At 34.2% G+C, this 19,234-nt stretch overlaps 1 protein-coding gene across 3 annotated transcripts in view; it reads right to left on the bottom strand.

Moving 5' to 3' along the window:
- The window catches only part of LOC123547167 (neuropeptide Y receptor type 2-like), a 148,422-nt gene that overhangs the window by 78,418 nt on the left and 50,770 nt on the right, over positions 1-19,234 (bottom strand). The gene's annotated exons all lie outside the window — the stretch shown is intronic.

Genomic DNA, 19,234 nt, shown 5'->3' with positions numbered 1-19,234 from the left:
AATTAGATGTAATTAATGAAACTGGGTATGTAGCAGATTTTTCCTTTCACTAGTCTATTGCAATCAATAGCCTCGCGGGGTTTCCTAGTCTATTCATTATACCTTTGTATGTCTCGAAACTTTTTGAGTGTCTGGATTGTCAGTTATTAAAACTGATCCATTCGCTATCAGTTTCAGCCTTAGGGGCCATTTTACCATTTACTTACCATAGATAAATTAGCCATAAACCTCAGGGCCTTGCAAATGGGAGATACGTGCGCTATTTGGTTATTACTGAAATGCATAATGTTAAGTGAAATATCATGTATTCTGTCCACAGACATTGACCGACATAATATTCCTTGGTCACTGTAAACTACAACTAGTTAAAGAGGGTGCTGCCTTCTCATCGGTCATTCAATATAATTCAAGACTTCAATAAGGCTGCGATAATTATGTGACTACGTATCAGTTGTCTCGTGAGCGAATGCGTACAATTCGGTCTGGCTTTATATTGAGAAAATATTTAGAGTAGTGAACCCTTAATGGCAATTGCAAATTTCTATCCAATTTTATATTTCTCAGCTTGTATAAACGCCGTTTACTCATATAAGCTATCTAAGAGACCTAAAATATCATACAAAGTTACATAAAAGCACGGCAAATAATTGTTTTTTACAGGTAAGGTGTTCGTCAGTTACTTTTAAATGTTGACAGTTTAAATGCTACTTCAGCATACATTTTATCAGATTCAGCCCAAAGATATCATTTCATGTTTGAAAATATGTATGATTAATTAATAGATAGTATTTATATTAGTATATCAAACAAAATCGTGTCATAAAAATGTGCAAAACAGATCAAAGTAGCAATTTATTCTCCAGAAGATTTTTTTCAAGAAAATCTATTACAGAAAAAAAAATAAAGTGTATTCCTGTAAAATAATTACAGCTTGATAAAAACCCACATTTTCCGGGTCGATTTCACAAAATCCGCTTTTATTGGCCTTATTAAATCTCCTTGACAACAGTTGCAATATTGCTAGAAAAAAGCGCCACCTTCTAGACAGGAGTGTTCTATAAAAAAGCACTGAACGAAAGCCACTCTCAATAGAAAACAGTTCCTCGTATAAGTTTCATTTTCCTCTGAAAGCGCCGGCAAGGGAAAACATCTGTAACATTAACAGAATCGCACAAAACACGTTAAAGAACCATTAAAATACATTTCGAATTAATCATCAATAAATAAAGAAATGACATTGTTTTGAATAAATGCGGTCCGATGAATGGTGCAGGCTATTGGTTTTCAAATTCAATCAGGACTGTATATTTCGATCTTCTGAGTTTTATGTCGTGTTATTGGCACTGTTTAGTTTTCAGCTTGAACATTTCGGCCTGACCTGCTTTCATAGCTTTGGGCATTGTATAATCAGTCCTTTGATATGGTGCCTGCTTTTTAATTTTGTCTTTTGGCAGTACCTGTGATATGCAAGCTCCATACGATTCCTTTTCTAAATTCTAAGTTTGTTTAGTTGTATAGTATAGTGTATCATAGAAGGTTCCATGTGCACCGCCATATGAACACATCTGCAGATGTCTCTAAGTAGTTTTATTTGTACTTTTAGCATATGTAAATGTTGAGTTCTGCTCAATCCGGGGCTAGAGGGCATCCATTTCCACTACCGTCCATGAACAGGCTCAATCAAACAGAGCCTGCAAAATGTTCGTTTTTGGCGTGTTGCGCGACCTGTGGAGTTTCCACCTTTTCTATTTTAACGTCGTAATAAGACTGGAATATATCTCAGCTGTAGTATTACTAGTAATTAGAATACTAACATTGAAATGGTAAATAGATATAACGTTGACAAAGTGTTTTTTAAATTACCAATCGCATAATGCAAATAATTATACATTTATGTCCTTGACAGCGCGTATTGTAAAATATACATTGACATGATTTTGTTGTAGTTCACTTGTAAACACGATGCTATTTAAAACAACAAAAAGCACTTATGCATGTAAGCCAATCAGATTTTCTGGAAGAGGATTTTTAATCATTGTGTCCAGTTGTATTAAGCCTTACCTAACTGAGATAAAAGCAATTCCGTTTTGCAATTTGTTCTTGTAGCTTTCCTTAATAACAAGGCTTTCCTGTCAACCATCATAAGTATGAAAAGTGGCCTTTGATAGGATTAAAATGCCATTACAGAAGGATTAAACTATGTTCAAAAGAATTCGTCGTCAGCAAAATATAGATATCTAAAGGTACATGTAAAATCGCGTTGCTCAATACTCGCTTTGTTAGTTTGTTCTTTTAAAAACGGAATATCGAACGGAAGTACTTTTAAAACAAAACTCATTTGTCCATTTATAATCTATTATTTTGTCATTCTAACTTTTAAGACTGATTAGCTGATACTGTATTATATATTTTTATGGCAATAGTAGGTTCAGAACAAACCTATATAGTAACATTTTTCTGCATTGTTTCTCCTAATAGTAAACATAGTAACGTGTACGTCGTCTAAAATGTGTAGTTTTACTATCGTGCATGCATCAGTAATGTTTCTTTGTTCTGGTGGTAAGACACGAAAATTCCAGTCGTATTTTGATAAGTATGTCCTGAATATTACTCAAGATAAAAAAAATGTATAACTATATTGTGACAATACGTCTTGTCTTATCTGGGCATGTCAATTTATTTTCACCACAGTATATTGCTCATTTCTTTTAGCATTGTGGTATTACACTCACCAATGCAAAGCCTTCACGATGCCCAGGAAATAATAACCTTGTAGACAGGACAATCAATACGTGTATGAGTTCGAATAATGAACAAACAGAGGAGATAATATATATTTATTTACGGTTAGTTTAATAAACACCATGGAAGGCATTTGATTAGTTTCTTCTTAGGATCAACATCTGCTCTTCCTTCAGCAATATCAACGGTCAAATAACGAGGAGGCCTGATGCATCATTTCTAGATAAAATAACTACAAAAGTAGCTACAGAATCAATGTATTCACCAGATAATTTAATGTTGCCTTTTCCGTTCTGTGTAATATAAATCCATATTAGATATACAGTTGTACACCTTGATGATTCTTTGTGTCAAAAGCATAATAATGTCTCATACAGTCATAACATCTACTTTTGATCGATATCGTGTCAAACTTGTCATTGAGATATTTATGGAATTGCCTTTTGTATTTTCCCCTCGCGTTGTATTCGAACATGAGCATTGCGACAAAACGCCAGTGATAAAATATTCAATTACGGACAAATTTCAGAAGCTGGTATGCCGTACACGCAGTATGGAAATTGGTATGCGTCAGTCTAAAATAAATGACAATTGTACAGAGATTTTGCAATGTAATAAATTCATGTACATTGTATGTTTTTTATTAACAGAACAAATCTTAATCAATACGACGACCAACAGTTGTTTATTAGCCTTGGAAGCTTGTTTTGCGCACACACATTCAATAATGTCTAATTCAGCTGCATAGTGCTACTGTATCTGAATAAAGTTTTCTACCTGCATAACACACTAAAATGTGATATTAAAAAGTACGTTTGATGATCTTCAACAGGGTAAAGGACTGCAGAAAGCTGTGCACATATATTTTTGTAAGTAGTGGACGAGTATATATAGACCGGTATCAATATATCATCAACGTTTTGTTAGCGGTGGCGCGCTTTCCTGTGCATACCTTAAATGTGGATACTTCAGGCAAAGTTCTGTCAGTTAGCTAAAAAAAGAACTCAAATTGTTGCACTGACATATACAAACTTAATTCGTATGTCAACAACAGTAAACTTTGAAAGTTAAATTTTGACTTGTTACACTTAACGATAAAATTGATAATACATATCATTTTTATATAATCATTAAACTCTATAAAATATAGTTTTTTGCTGCAATTTTTATTTAAAAATAATTTCAAAATTTGAATTATTGGCATACACTTACCAAACCAATAACAGCAATACAGTTCAGAAACCGAACTACTGTCACTCTGGTATATTTTTGAAAGTCTCTTTTTGGATCAGCGTGCCAACAACGAAATCATAATTTTAGACCTACCACATAAGACGAAAACGAAATATTTAAGCATTCAATTTAGAATGAGAGACAACTAATTATCTACTCGTTAGAGAAGCACCGTAATTAAGATTATATTCTAGCGGAGGATTTGACAACCGCAACTGCTAAACTAAATTGGGCTGTAGATTGGGAAAAAAATAAACCACACATTATAACATAATATATATAGCTTTATTTACTTACTAGGAGAAAGAATGTTTGCTTACCCTCAAACAAAGTATTTAAATGTCTGGAATTCAAAGTCACCAGTCAAGTTTGAAGCGAAATGGTGTTAAATAGCAGTTTAACCTATATATTTACATTTGAAACATTATTAAAGATAGTGGTATAATGAGATATATATATATATATGCTTGCTTAAGTGAAGGAGGTGAAATTGATACATAGATCACTCAAGTGAAAGATAGTTTGAAATTACGAAATTGGATAAAACAAAAATATCAATGATTTCAAACAAATTAATCCAAGAATAAACATTTTAACTTTAACTAACAACCAATACCAAAGGCAGAAGAATACCTCTAGACGGCATAAAACAGCACAGATAATAATCAACCTCGCCAAACATAAAACATTATATATGGAAGCAAAGACCACAACCATGTAAAATAATGCCAGGAGGTAGATCTAGCAGTCACTTTACCACTCAAACAGTTACAACTGGGATCTTATATGACATTTTCCCAAACCCGAGGAACAGCATGGAATGTTAAATCCAGCGTTAATGAGTATTTTAATCCACGTTTTCCCGAGAGATGGGAAGACACATGCCTAATTAAGCGACGGTGTTAGATCATTTTTCTTCTCTAATGTTAATATTATTGCCACATTTTGAAGATTCTGAGAGATCAGAATTGCATATACAATATGACGTCACAATATTACGTCGCATTATGTCGTATAATTGCGCACGTGTAGCTAGAGGATAGATGAGGTGATATCTTACACGGATAATCTTGTCTTTCCCCGCTATGTATGCGAGAAATTCCCACCTGCACCTACAATGTACAACCAGTGACATGATCTTATAGGATAGGTCGGCGGCAGTTAACCATTCTTGAACAATAATCCCTCATAGCCCATAGCGACGGCGTATAAGTGGTACTTTATGGCAAATAACAATATACAGACTTCATCATCCCAAAGAGCGAGAAATAAAATCAACCAGAGTGTGTGTGTGGAGGGGGGGGGAGGGTTCTTTTCAACAGCCAACCACCGCGAAAAAAGCTGCTGTTCTTAAAATTCAGCAATAATTTATTATTCTTTAAAAAGGTCCTTTGGAAGCATACAGCACATAACATACCCGTTTTTACCCGAGTTTGTTGATGAGAGATATGATAACAGAGACTATTTGATGTAAAACACCCCTTACTACTCTCCATGCGCTAGCTTTAGGGACGCACTACATTACCATTGGTTAAGTGGCAGGGGCCAGTTTCGCATTTGGCCCGGGTACGTTTTTAAATAAAATAGACAGATGCACTTTAAAGGCATTTATATTCAACTGGTTATTTATGATGTTTATAGAACTGAGGATTCCTGTGTACGAGTAGTTACTGTGTAAAGTAAATATGTGCTTGTATCGCTTTTCCCAGCTCCGTGTAGACGGCCGGGTCTAAACTCTTACCTGAGGAAACGGTCATCCATCCATCCAGATTCAGCTCAAAATTGCGGAAAAAGTAAACGGTTATGAGACACTTTTCTTCCCACCATTATTTTCTTCTGGCCACATGCTTTAAAAATACACATGTGTTTTAGGTCAGTCATTTGCAGATAATACGGTACAGGTCGCGCAAGGTGTGCATTTTGGGCCATGTTTGCCTCAAAATTTAGTGTCCTGAAACCTGCGTTTTACTCGTTTTTATCACAGAAGCAACAGAATCGGCAGGCTGAAAATGTCACATAATGAAGTGCTAAATCCATGCAATACATTCGCTCAACACTTGCCTTGAATTTGTCAAAATTGGATTTTTCATGATTTTTTTCGCACTGGTATCAGCGCAGATTTGTGGAATTTTCAAATCTACTGTCCCTTGCCCCCATAAACAATGATTCCATATACTAGTGATCAGAATAATTAAGTTAATGAGGCAAAAAGCGGGCTGACATATATAAGCGATGCATTACTTTAAGATTGTTGAACATTTTAAAGGTGAGTCAAATTAATAAAATGTTTTCCCGTACAATTGGCAAAAATTCACATTTTGTTTTCTCTGTAGATTTCCTTCTGTTTTATCTTCGCGAGGTTTTTCTCAAGTGTAAAGCCTTCAGCGATAACACCCTAAAATATATATCTTTCGTCAGATAAATTCTTTAGAATCTGTCCTTGTGGTATTACCTTAATTGCCGAGTTTCTAACAAAATCTAATTAGCGAAACGTTTCCTTTTGATATAAGAGAACCTTTGACATTTCCACTAGCAAAATAATCATTCAGCATACTCTCGTATGGCTTTTCAATGTATTTTCACAATTCTCGTTCCTTTAGATACAACCAGGGAGATTCAGCTTTGTTAAAAATGAACATTATAAATTTCGATGTTGCTCATTGCAGACCTGGAGCGGTCTTCTTCGCATGTCCGGAAGTGATTTTCAATTTGAGCACACGGTAAAAGTACGCATTTAGTGTATAATTTGTATAACATATTTACTAAAGGTTATGGTCACTTTAATCATGGTTACAAATTATATACATTAAAGATACTTTTTATTCAAATTGCTTAAATCCGGAATAGAGCGAAGTCTGTAATTTATACAGGCGCTCCAGGTCTGCAGTGAGTCACAGCCTTATAATTTTAGTGAAACGTTAATTAGAAGCTATTAATGAAGGCCGTTCGTTCAAATTATATAGGACCTATACAATGTACTGTGATTGGGGTATTTAAAGAGGACAAAATAATGACCAATGGGATTGATACTCTTTTTAGGTCAATTAGTGGATATAATTCTCGGAAGATGTAAACTATTATTATGTCTTCAAGGGAAATTATTGCTTTGAACCGGAGGGAACCGATACTAATATACGTAATATATGAGACTTTAGACGACGAGAAGAACATGAGATTTACTTTACAATAAATAAAAAATGACTGAATTTACACCTAAGATAATGGAAGTCAGCACTTTACATATAGCCTAGTACGTATAAATAAGCTTCTTAAAGAAAGAAATTATGAGTACAAAGCACCTTAAAATATCAAAATGACTCAATTTCTTTTTTATTGTTATAGCGACAAAAACACCCCGAAAGGTACACTGTTGCAATGTCATATTTTCATCAAAATGTAAATTGTAATAAAGTTTGTAAATAAAATATGCTCGAAACGCATAACATTAAACCATCCTCAAATGTACAATGTTATAATATCAAAAGATCATCGACAGGTAAATTGAAACAGTATTTGAATATTCTCGAAATGAACAATGTTATAGCATCAAATCTTCATCGAAGGCCACAATGCTATAATGTCAAAACATCATTGTAAGGTAAATTGTAATAATGTTTGAAAATTTTCTCGAAATGTATATTATTATTTAATGTTATATTGTCAAAACATCCTCGAACGGTAAAATGTTAAAATGTCAAAACATCCTCGAACGGTAAAATGTTATAATGTTATAATGTCAAAACGTCATCGAACGGTAAAATGTTATAATGTTAAAACATTCCCGAACGGTAAAATGTTATAATATCAAAACATTATCGAACGGTAAAATGGTATAATGTCAAAACATCCTCGAACGGTAAAATGTTATAATGTCAAAACATTATCGAACGGTAAAATATTAAAATGTCAAAACGTCATCGAAAGGATAACTGCTATAATGTTAAAATATGCTCCAAATATACAATGTTATAGCGTCAAAACATCGTTCAGAGGTACAATGTTGTTATGTGAAAAACAACGTCGAAAGTAAATTGATATTCGAAAACATGCTTGAAATTTACAATATCATATTAACATCCTAAACTGGTAAAGTGTAATACATGTGTAGTGTCAAACAATATATGGTCTCGACAGAGATTTAACCTCTAACATGTCTAATAAATCCATGGACATTTATATTTCGTAAATACCTGAGAGAAAATGTCTCTAATGTAATCGATGTTGCCATAGAAACTAGCAGAGAATAAATTCGCCGCCGGATAAATATCTTTATATCAGGTTTCTAGATAATGTTTCATCCAATAAGACTTAATTAAAGCAAAGTATATGTATGAGATATGGTATTTGCAGAATTACTGCTAGTATCATTCTTTGTAAAAAGAGACCTGTCTACATTAAAGATTAAATTAAATCCATTTCAATGCCAGATAAGATCGCTGTTCTTCCCCATATTTCCTTTCAACATGGGAGAAATGTTAATGTAAAATTCAGGTTTCAGAGGCATTCTGATAATGTCATTATATTCCATATGTCACAGGATGAGAAAAATGTGCAGCCAGCCCGGGACTCGAACCCGGGGCCTTAAAATACCGTTCCGATGCTCTACCGAAAGAGCTGTCCGGCTGCCTACACATTTTCGCCCCGTTCTAATATTCAAGTCCTATACAGTGACATACTCCCCCGCTATATCAAATTCGTCCTCGAATTTCTAATGGGACAGAGAACAAGGTGAACATGATCTCGGAGTATATTCAGTCACGGCCCCCATGTTAGCCGCCAGATGTCACAGAGTGAAAAAAATGTGCAGCCAGACCGGGTCTCGAACTCGGGGCCTCGGAATACCGTTCTGTTGCTCTACCGACAGAGCTATCTGGCCACCTACACAGTTTCTCCCCGTTTTAATATTCAAGTCCGATACCGTGACACACAAACACATTTGCAAGGAATAATCATCACAGCTGTTTAATAACCTCGAGGCGAAGGCTTCCACGTTTATACTAAGATCAATAATAGGCGGAGAATCAACATAAACTTTCTACATAAAAGCGTACAACATAGTTTGGAGACGGGTACGATCATATATCCATTCAGGATGTATCTGACAAAGATACAGTATGTGAATGAACCTATTTCTTGGTAAATCAGTATGTGATTTATAAACATATACAGATCATTCGTGTTTGCAACATCTAAATTAAAAAAAAAAAAAGATATTCTGATTAAAATGTATCAGGATGCCGAGTTCAGAAATTAATGATAGAATGTTTGATATACATGTATCGAGATTTACAGCCATTAAGTTATGTGTGCCGTGCCATGAGAAAACCAACATAGTGGGTTTGCGACCAGCATAGTTCCAGACCAGCCTGCGCGGATCAGGATCCATGCTGTTCGCTTTCAAAGTCTATTGCAATTAGAGAAACCATTAGCGAACAGCATGGATCCTGACCAGACTGCGCGGATGCGCAGGCTGGTCTGGATCCATGCTGGTCGCAAACCCACTATGTTGGTTTTCTCATGGCTCGGCTCATGTTATTTATGATCAAGGGAGTCTACTTTAATTGTGTCACCTTGGTAACTTTAAGTACGAAATACTAGGGACATTAATTCGATTGAGAACCCTGTCTAATACTGGCATAAATGTCATTATCCCAGCTTTTTCAATTTCAGATTACATACATCAAACATATAGATCCATCCGATTTCTTGCTAAGTTGGTTATTAATATGATATGTTTATGAAAAAAATAAATTTGGAAAAGCTCACTGTCAACTTATTATTATAATAAGAAAAAATCCGTAACAGTTTCGTGTATTTATATGACGCTTGACGGCTGTCCTATTGTTAGATTTTTATTTCCAGAATTACAGATATAGTCGAGTTTTCACATTATATGTATTTAAATTTTCCTAGTTGCAATTATAAAGTTTATTCTGTAAACATTGGTTATTTTTTAGAACAAGCGGTGATATATTTTGAAACTCATCTGATGGGGCTGTGCATGCAAATACGAAACTTCCGCTGAATACGTGACGCTTGCATGATGCGCGATGATCGGAATCCCGCGTCAGCCTTTTCAGAAATCGAAGACGAATAAATGCAACAAAATTGAATAAAAGAATATACTGAAAAAAAAATAAAATGACAAATCTGTCACATACTAAATGTGTTTTTGGTTGTTCATGTTTGGGTTAGTCGCATTGAGGTTTTAGAAGTAAGCTCTTTAATTCTCAAGGCGTTCCTGATATTCACTCCAGAAAAAAAAAAGATATCAGAACTTTAGAGAGAACTAAATGACCATTATTAGGAAAATTATTTTCGCCAGCTGTCAATAAATGCGTTAAGGGACCATTTCACCATCACATTACATTCTCACAGAAGCGTCATGATTATGTTGGCATCTAGAACTGTACAGTTATTCCCATTTTAGAAGAACCGACTAGACTTTTTTCTTTAACTTTATCCTTTATTGTTCACAATGCTGATGAAATGGGACCTCTAATGTTCGTCTTCTTGTACATAAAGAAGTAACCCGAAACAAATAAATATTTCTGTATGAAAGTGTATTGTTCATAGCCGTACGTCATTACATATACGATTTAATTAATTATGTAAAATCAGAAAGAGAATAATCATAACCATGGCAACTAAAGCATTAAAATATCAATAAAACAATCCCTTAATTAGACTGCGGTCCAATGACTTGACTAAAAAGGATGATTTGAAAGATATCATTTAATTTATACTTATGAAAGAAAATAGCCATTGAATACAAAACTATTATATTATGATCAATGACATATTAATTTATATTCGTGTACAATAAAACATATGTATAATGAGTTTCGATATGAAAAGAATTTCAGAAAATTAGTCAAAAGAAATCAAAAAATCGACCGGAAAGTTAATGACTTCATTCTAAGTTAAAAAGGTTAAAAGGTTAAAAAATCTATGTTTGCTATTATACTGAATACATGTACCCTTTGACTGACTAAATAAAGTACAGATTAGATTGATGTTTAACTTGTAAATGTCAACAGGTTTATTACTTCGAGTTTTAATTGTTTTCAGTTTCTAGAAGTATCTTTTCGTGAATGTAAATGTTTCAGTAAAACGACATTCTAGTAATTAAAAGACAGATACAGTATGAACAGAGTAGATGATAACATACACAAAATCAACTGAGATTGTACAAATCCATTTAGACATTTTTGGCGAATCAAATAACATATTTATTTAACAGTACTATGACCTATTATATTTTGAAATTTTCATTTTCTCCATTGTAACGTAAAATTTATGACATGCTATTTGTGTTCAACAACACGTGTTCCATTCACAAGAAACACACGTAAAGTTTCAATTTTATTTTTAACACAATGTCATGATGATTTGCGGTAGATGGGGGCTTTATGTATGTAAGCTTAAACCCATATCGTACTTTCTTGGCTATATAAATTTTATATTGATTGTGCAATATAAGATCATGTTCTCTAATCCGAATGTCTACTTTTCATTAGGCTTCAAGGTTCAGTTAATCATTCGCTACACGTTATCATAAACAGATTACCCTTCTTTCATAATATAATCTTTATGTCGTCTGCAAATCAAGTAATCAAGGGGTTTAATCAAGTACGTTCTTAAGATCAAACATTGCTTAACTACCTTTAATTTTACCATACCTATAAATTAGAGAATATAGTAGAATGTGCATTAAAAATAAAACAAACACATTTGCTATATAATAATGCTTGAAGATCGCGAAAAATCATTGAACATTTTATGTCTTTATTGCCCTCGCCTTCATCAGGATAATTCAAATAAAAATATTTTTTATTGCCCTCGAAGAACGTGCACTAGTAAGTTATGTTTAGTCTTGTCTTTCAGTTAAAAGGGTATCTAGTATCGACCCTTGTGAACACAGCACATAAAATGGTCATTGGTGGTCATACATGTATAACTTACACAAGCATATCCCCCTATATAACCATACACATTTCGGTGACCACCATTTAAAAAGAGAAACAGACAAAAAACGTCCCTCCTTGTCTTGTTAATAACATAATTACAAATGCAAAAGTCATTTCAAATAAACGCGTCAAGAAAGACATTACGTAGACTGATTTATCAAGAAGAGATGAGAATTCAAATAAACAAGAGGGCCATGAAGGCCCTGTATCGCTCACCTGACCTATTGACCTAAAGATCATCAAGATCAACATTCTGACCAAGTTTCATTAAGATATGATCATAAATGTAGCCTCTAAAGTGTTAACTAGCTTTTCCTTTGATTTGACCCGGTGACCTAGTTTTTGCCCCCACATGACCCAGATTTAAACCTGACCTAAAGATCATCAAGATTAACATTCTGATTAAGTTTCATGAAGATACAGTCATAAATCTGGCCTCTAGAGTCTTAACAAGCCTCTAGAGTCTTAACAAGCTTTTCCTTTGATTTGACCTAGTGACCTAGTTTTTTAACACACCTGACCCAGATTTAAACTTAACCTAAAGATCATCAAGATTAACATTCTGACCAAGTTTCATTAAGATATGGTCATAAATGTGGCCTCTAAAGTGTTAACTAGCTATTCCTTTTATTTGACCCCCGTGACCTAGTTTTTGACCCGACATGACCCAGATTCGAACTTGACCTAAAGACCATCAAGTTTAACATTCTGACTAAGTTTCATGAAGATATAGTCATAAATGTGGCCTCTAGAGTGTTAACAAGCTTTTCCTTTGATATGACCTAGTGACCTAGTTTTTGACTCCATCTGACCCAGATTTAAACTTGACCTAAAGATCATCAAGATTGACATTCTGACCAAGTTTCATTAAGATATGGTCATAAATGTGGCCTCTACAGTGTTAATTAGCTTTTCCTTTGATTTGACCTGGTGACCTAGTTTTTGACCCCACATGATCCAGATTCATAATTGCCCTAAAGATCATCAAGTTTAACATTCTGACTAAGTTTCATGAAGATATAGTCATAAATGTGGCCTCTAGAGTGTTAACAAGCTTTTCCTTTGATATGACCTAGTGACCTAGTTTTTGACCCCACCTAACCCAGATTTGAACTTGAGCTATAGATTATCAAGATTAACATTTTGACCAAGTTTCATTAAGGTATGGTCATAAATGTGGCCTCTACAGTGTAAACTAGCTTTTCATTTGATTTGGCTTGGTGACCTAGTTTTTTATCCTACATGACCCAGATTCAAACTGGACCTTAAGATCATCAATATTAACAATCTGACCAAGTTTCATGAAGATACAGTCATAAATGCGGCTTCTACAGTGTTAACAAGCTTTTCCTTTGATTTGACCTGGTGACCTAGTTTATGAACCCAGATAACCAAATATCGAACTCGTCCAAGATTTTATTAAGGGTAACATTCTGACTAAGTTTCATTAAGATTGGGCCAAAAATGTGACCTCTAGAGTGTTAACAAGCTTTTTCTTTGATTTGACCTGGTGACCTAGTTTTTGACCCCAGATGACCCAATATTGAACTCGTCAAAGATTTTATTGAGGGTAACATCCTGACCAAGTTTCATTAAGATTGGGCCAAAATTGTGACCTCTAAAGTGTTAACAAGCTTTTCCTTTGATTTGACCTGATGACCTAGTTTTTGACCCCAGATGACCCGATATCGAACTCGTCCAAGATTTTATTGAGGGTAACATTCTGACCAAGTTTCATTAAGATTGGGCCAAAAATGTGACCTCTAGAGTGTTAACAAGCTTTTCCTTTGATTTGACCTGATGACCTAGTTTTTGATCCCAGATGACCCAATATCGAACTCGTCCAAGATTTTATTGAGGGTAACATTCGGACCAAATTTCATTAAGATTGGGTCAAAAATGTGACCTCTAGAGTGTTAACAGTCAAATTGTTGACGACGGACGGACGGACGGACGACGACGGACGCCGGACACAGGGTGATCACTAAAGCTCACCTTTGAGCACTTCGTGCTCAGGTGAGCTAAAAACAAACAGGTATAAATCATGATATTAATCTGCAGGGTTCTCGGTAAACAATGTAGATGACACTTGATTAATTTCGTGTTGTTTGCATTCACAAATGTTTGAGATCTAATCAAGAAAGTATCATCATTTTCCCTTTGATTACGTGTTCCAGGAATGTGACTTCAGCACTGTTTTTATGGAAAAAATGAATGCCGAAATGGCTCATGATAAGATGTAAATCGCACGAAAAATACCGATCTTTGTCATTACAAGACCGCTAGTGACGAGTCTATGGTATGCTGAAATGATTAACTTGGCTATTTGCCCTAAATATTTATTACGTTATGTAATATTTTTGTTGTCTCCAGTGTGATTGTATTTAAATAATACTACAACAAACATAAGTACATTCTGCTGTTTTTAACTTGATCTGTATTTCATATAGGTTCACCAATACAGTATAAAGTGCACGTATTATAGGTGAGTAATTATTCTATTAGAATAAACGAAAACAAGAACGTTAAACTTCTCTTGAAACTTTTACACTCATTTTTCCTGAAAAATAATTCAGTTAACAATAATTCTTTAATATGGGTCACGGCAAAACGTAGAATTATTGTCGAGATAAATTCTATAGAACATATTCTTGTGGTATAATTGAAGTTCTGAGTTTCTCAGAGAACCCAATTACTAATACGCGAATTTCTTCTTTTGATACAGGAGTTCCTTGAACGTTTTTCTTTGGAAACTCATAACATTTTCCCGTGGTACAGCTATTGTATTAACGTCCTTTTCTTCAGTACAGTGTATATCTAGCGGATATCAGGTTGTCTGCAAATGGCAATTTGAACTTATTCTTTCTATGATCTTTCCTTATTAAATCATTGATTTCCTGCTGAAATATGGTTAATTAGACGCTCTTTCCGAGGATCACTAATATTCTTTATTGTTGCTTGTACACTACATCGCGATTAGGGATGATCGATATCCTTAGACTGGGGTCATGCAGTAGAAGAAAAAAAGCAAATAAAAGTACACCCGCCCGCTTAGCTCAATAGGGAGAGCGCAGGTCTACGGATCGCGAGGTCGTGTGTTCGATCCCCGGGCGGGGCGTATGCCCACTGTGACGATTTGATAGAAAGGCATTTCTCCACGGTAAGTTTACCAGTTAATTGCGGAGAAAAGGTTTGTACTGGTACAGAATCCAGAAACACTGGTTAGGTTAACTGCCCGTAGTTACGTAACTGAAATACTGTTGAAAAACGTCGTTAAACCCAAAGTAAACAAACAAACAAACAGAAATACTCTGTGTCTGTGCCAACTACTGTCATTCACAGAAACTTTGACTACTTTTTACGATGAAAATCGAAAAACGTTTGTAACGCTTAACTCGAGGTAAACTTCCTCTATTATAAATATCTATATTTAACGAGCATTGAACACTAAATCCTTTATAGCGTTATTGGTAACGACGCCGGAAAACTTCTTTATTGCCGCGGCGGTCCGGGTTCGATTCCCGACGCGGTCATCTTTTTTTTTCTTGATTTGGAATTTTTAAAATAGTTTAGAAACAACAACTCATATTCTGAAGTTCATAATATGATCAAACTTCAGTTTGAAGGAAAGATCATTTTTATCCAAAATCTGGAGGTCAATGCATTTAAGAAACCCATAACATAAGCGGCTTCTCAATACATCTTTTCTAATCCATTAAACCATTAAAATGTCTGTAGCGCTATTGAGAGAAATAATTTTCCATAATGTTCTCGTAATCCATTAATGTGTTGAGGAATTATTTCACCAGTCTGGTGCTTAACTCGAACTTAAAAGTATTAGATACCTCATAGATACGTAGACGGAGATATTTGTACGATATCAATCTGACTAAAGTACATCTCCTATTACGCTTAGGATCTGAACACGAGCTATTGATAGCCTCGTTCTGACGACCCTTCCGCTAGCCAATCAAAAGCTAACTTACAACATTCTGCAAGCTTAAAAAAGCCTTGGTTTTTAATATCTACAATTCTTATGTCGTAAGATGTCAGATAACAGGTTAGCTCAGTCGGTAGGATAGGACACTTGCTCTGTAAGCGAGGGGTCCCGAGTTCGAGCCCTGGACTGACTTTAAATTTTTCTTGCTCTTCACATTCGAACAAGTCGTCTGATTGGTTCAAATAAAAAATAGATTTGCGAAAATAAAAATAGCAATATTGGAAATCCAAAATATACAGAAGACGAATGTGAATGTGTCATTCTCAGATCTTCGTTTAGAAGATCAAGTACTTTAGTCAGATTGGTACGATATGTACTTGATTTTAGAGTAGCAAATACGTTTTATTGCCGTGATACGCCGTTATATGTTATATAAATGGCTTTTGGTCTGTGTTGGTTTTAGAGTACGTTCTATAATACTAGGACATTATTTACATAAATACAAGTGTAAATTTCAACTCGAAATCAACTTTAAAATAAAAATATCTTTTCTTTGAGGTCCGTTTTAACCCATATTTTACATTTTGTGTCTCCCTGACGACCATTGCAAATGGCTAAAATATTAAGCGCCAATAAACTTTTGAGATGTGTTGGAGCGGGAAGTAAGGTGAACCGCAATCTCAACAAAGAAAACAATGGCAAGAGAGGTCAGTAAGACAGTAAGACTAGTAAAACAAGATGTTACCCTAACAACATATAGAATGTTGCACCCTAAATACATCTCTAACTTGACAACTCAAACAAATTAAAAAAAAACACACACACAATATTTTTGATACAGAACTTAAACAAATATACGGTTGTATAATAATTTAAACATCAAGTTTTAAAAAATATGTGCGGTTATGTTCTACAATTATATTAGTAATGAATTTGTTATTTCAGTATATTTTCAATATTATTTCAAGATAGTAGTAAAATGTGGTAACATATCACTTATGATACTTTTTCAAGGTTCAGAGCTTAGGCAATGAAATAAGATACTGTATTTCAAAACAGAAGTACAAAATGATAATGTTCATTGTAATTTTGTTCTAGATACAAACCTATTTAATCATGAGTTTTTATCAGTATGAAATATCAAATTAAGTGAAGGGAATCATAATAATTTGCAATAGTTATATCGTATTAGACAATATAACTATAATTTTACAACCAATGTTTCTCGTATTGTCTAGAAAGAGATAATTATCTTAAAATCAGATATTTATATCAGTCTTCCTGGAATCAATTATAAGCTTTGGAATCATTTTAGTAATACGTTTTGTCCTTAAACATTTTCTTCAAGGCAAGGCTAAACCTTTGGTCTGGCGTCTTCAATTCAGGACAAGGAAGTTATTTCCGTTTTTGTAGTCATATTTATCCATTAGTATATGAACAGCCAAGCAAAACTGATAATCATTAATTTGCAGCGCTGTACACAGTATTCTATTTGTTCCGTCTATGTATGAAGCGATATTTTTCTCCTCTGTTTTTGAAACGTCAGAAGTTATCAAGGAATATCGGACACATGTGACTTACAAATGTACAACGTTTAAGCTTGTCGTTTATGGTTTTGTACAATGTTAGTCATTATCTGCTATTTTCAAAATGAAATGGATGTAACATAACCATGTGATTTAACTAATGCAAAAACACTGGTTTTGGACTAGTCACGGCTCAAGCAGCAATAAAGAATGTATGACGAACACTGCCTTGAGCTGTATTTCTCAATATTCCGTTGAGATTGTTTCGAAGATAAAATGTATTTGTATTCATAGAATTGCTTTATGTTATTTTCTTTACCATTATATTTTGAGGGAAGCATCGTCACAAACACTCCTGAAAGAAAATTCTAATTACTCACAGATCTTAGAAACTCTCTGAACCTGAATGTCTTCACATAGTACAGAAATATTACAGTGTCCATATTTTACCGTCGGAGGAAGTACTTTTAAGTTTTAAACGAAAACGCATGAGCCTGATTTAACTGGATCCCTTAGAGAGCAATCACATTCACTATATGTGGCCTCATTAAAAAAAGTTCCATCTTCCTGTTTCATTTTACACGGAAAAGAGTCCGACTTTCCAAATACAGCTTTTATGTTAGAACTAATTGTTTACGCTTTCGCGCTAATAATTTCTCTTCTGTTTTCCTTAAAATAGTATTAGGAAGTGCATACATCCCCATTACATCCCTAATTCTGATGCAAAGGCAATCACATCTTGGGAGTATGTGGCGGTTGTATGATTGTCTTTGCCTTAGAATTTCTTGTCCTTTGTTATCAATAAGTCCATTCTTAGTTTTTGTATTTCATTATTTCTCAGAAAGACGAAGAGACTCTAGAATCAAAACGAGGCTGATTTTATAAAAAAAAAATAGTTACGTCCTAAGCTTCCACATGTTGTTCTCATAATAGGCAGAAACAACTATACAAACTATCTTATTTTGAGTCAGTAATTAGTTTTTAATTTCTGAGCTCAAATCTGATGTTTCTGTCATATTTTGCCAACTACGTCATCAACATTGTTAGTAAGCGTTCCATCGTACACCACGTAATCATTCTAAAAGCTACTACACATTTTACCTATTAGCTTTACATGAAATGATTCATATCAAAGCTTAAATTCCGCATTATTCACAAAATTACTTATAGATTTTTCTAAGGCACAGGCAAAATTTTCACCGACTGTCTGTCATTTGTAATAAATTCTAATGTATGTTTATGTTGTGTACCATTCCCAAAGATTAATTACACTTTATTTAACCGATATAATATTATACCTGGATTTTGTCTGCGAAATTAAGCCGCAGTTGTACAGTCATAAGAATATAATTATAGCCTTGCTATTTATTATTTCGCAATTCTTGCAAAAACAAATGGCATGTGATATTTAGATAAAGAAACCAGATCACAATGGTATATATTATTTCGTTCAATCAAAGAAATACATCAATCTCGCTAATTTCAATACCGTTTGCTGATACTTATTGAACATATGCTAGGCACGCATATGACAAAAAGTAGTTGTTTTTAATTGTGTACGTGGGAGAACAAAGCAGACAGATGGCTTGTATGACCTTTCGTTGTAATCCATACTTGAACATTTGTCTACACTAAAAATATACAAAATATTTCATTTCACTTGAAATATGCTTTCAAATTCATATCTTCTTTCAAGATGAGATAATTCGAATAACGATCAAAGGAATATAATCAATCATTTTTTTCTGCAGCGTCCTTTGTAAGCAATGTAAGTTTTTTTTCTGTGAATAGTAGGAATAAAACTTCAGAAGATTGTAAGCTGT

This window comes from Mercenaria mercenaria, chromosome 9, assembly GCF_021730395.1.
Source record: "Mercenaria mercenaria strain notata chromosome 9, MADL_Memer_1, whole genome shotgun sequence".
NCBI classification, from domain to species: domain Eukaryota; kingdom Metazoa; phylum Mollusca; class Bivalvia; order Venerida; family Veneridae; genus Mercenaria; species Mercenaria mercenaria.
The sequence above is the reverse complement of the archived record's forward strand: the minus strand, read 5'-3'. Positions and strand labels throughout refer to the sequence as shown.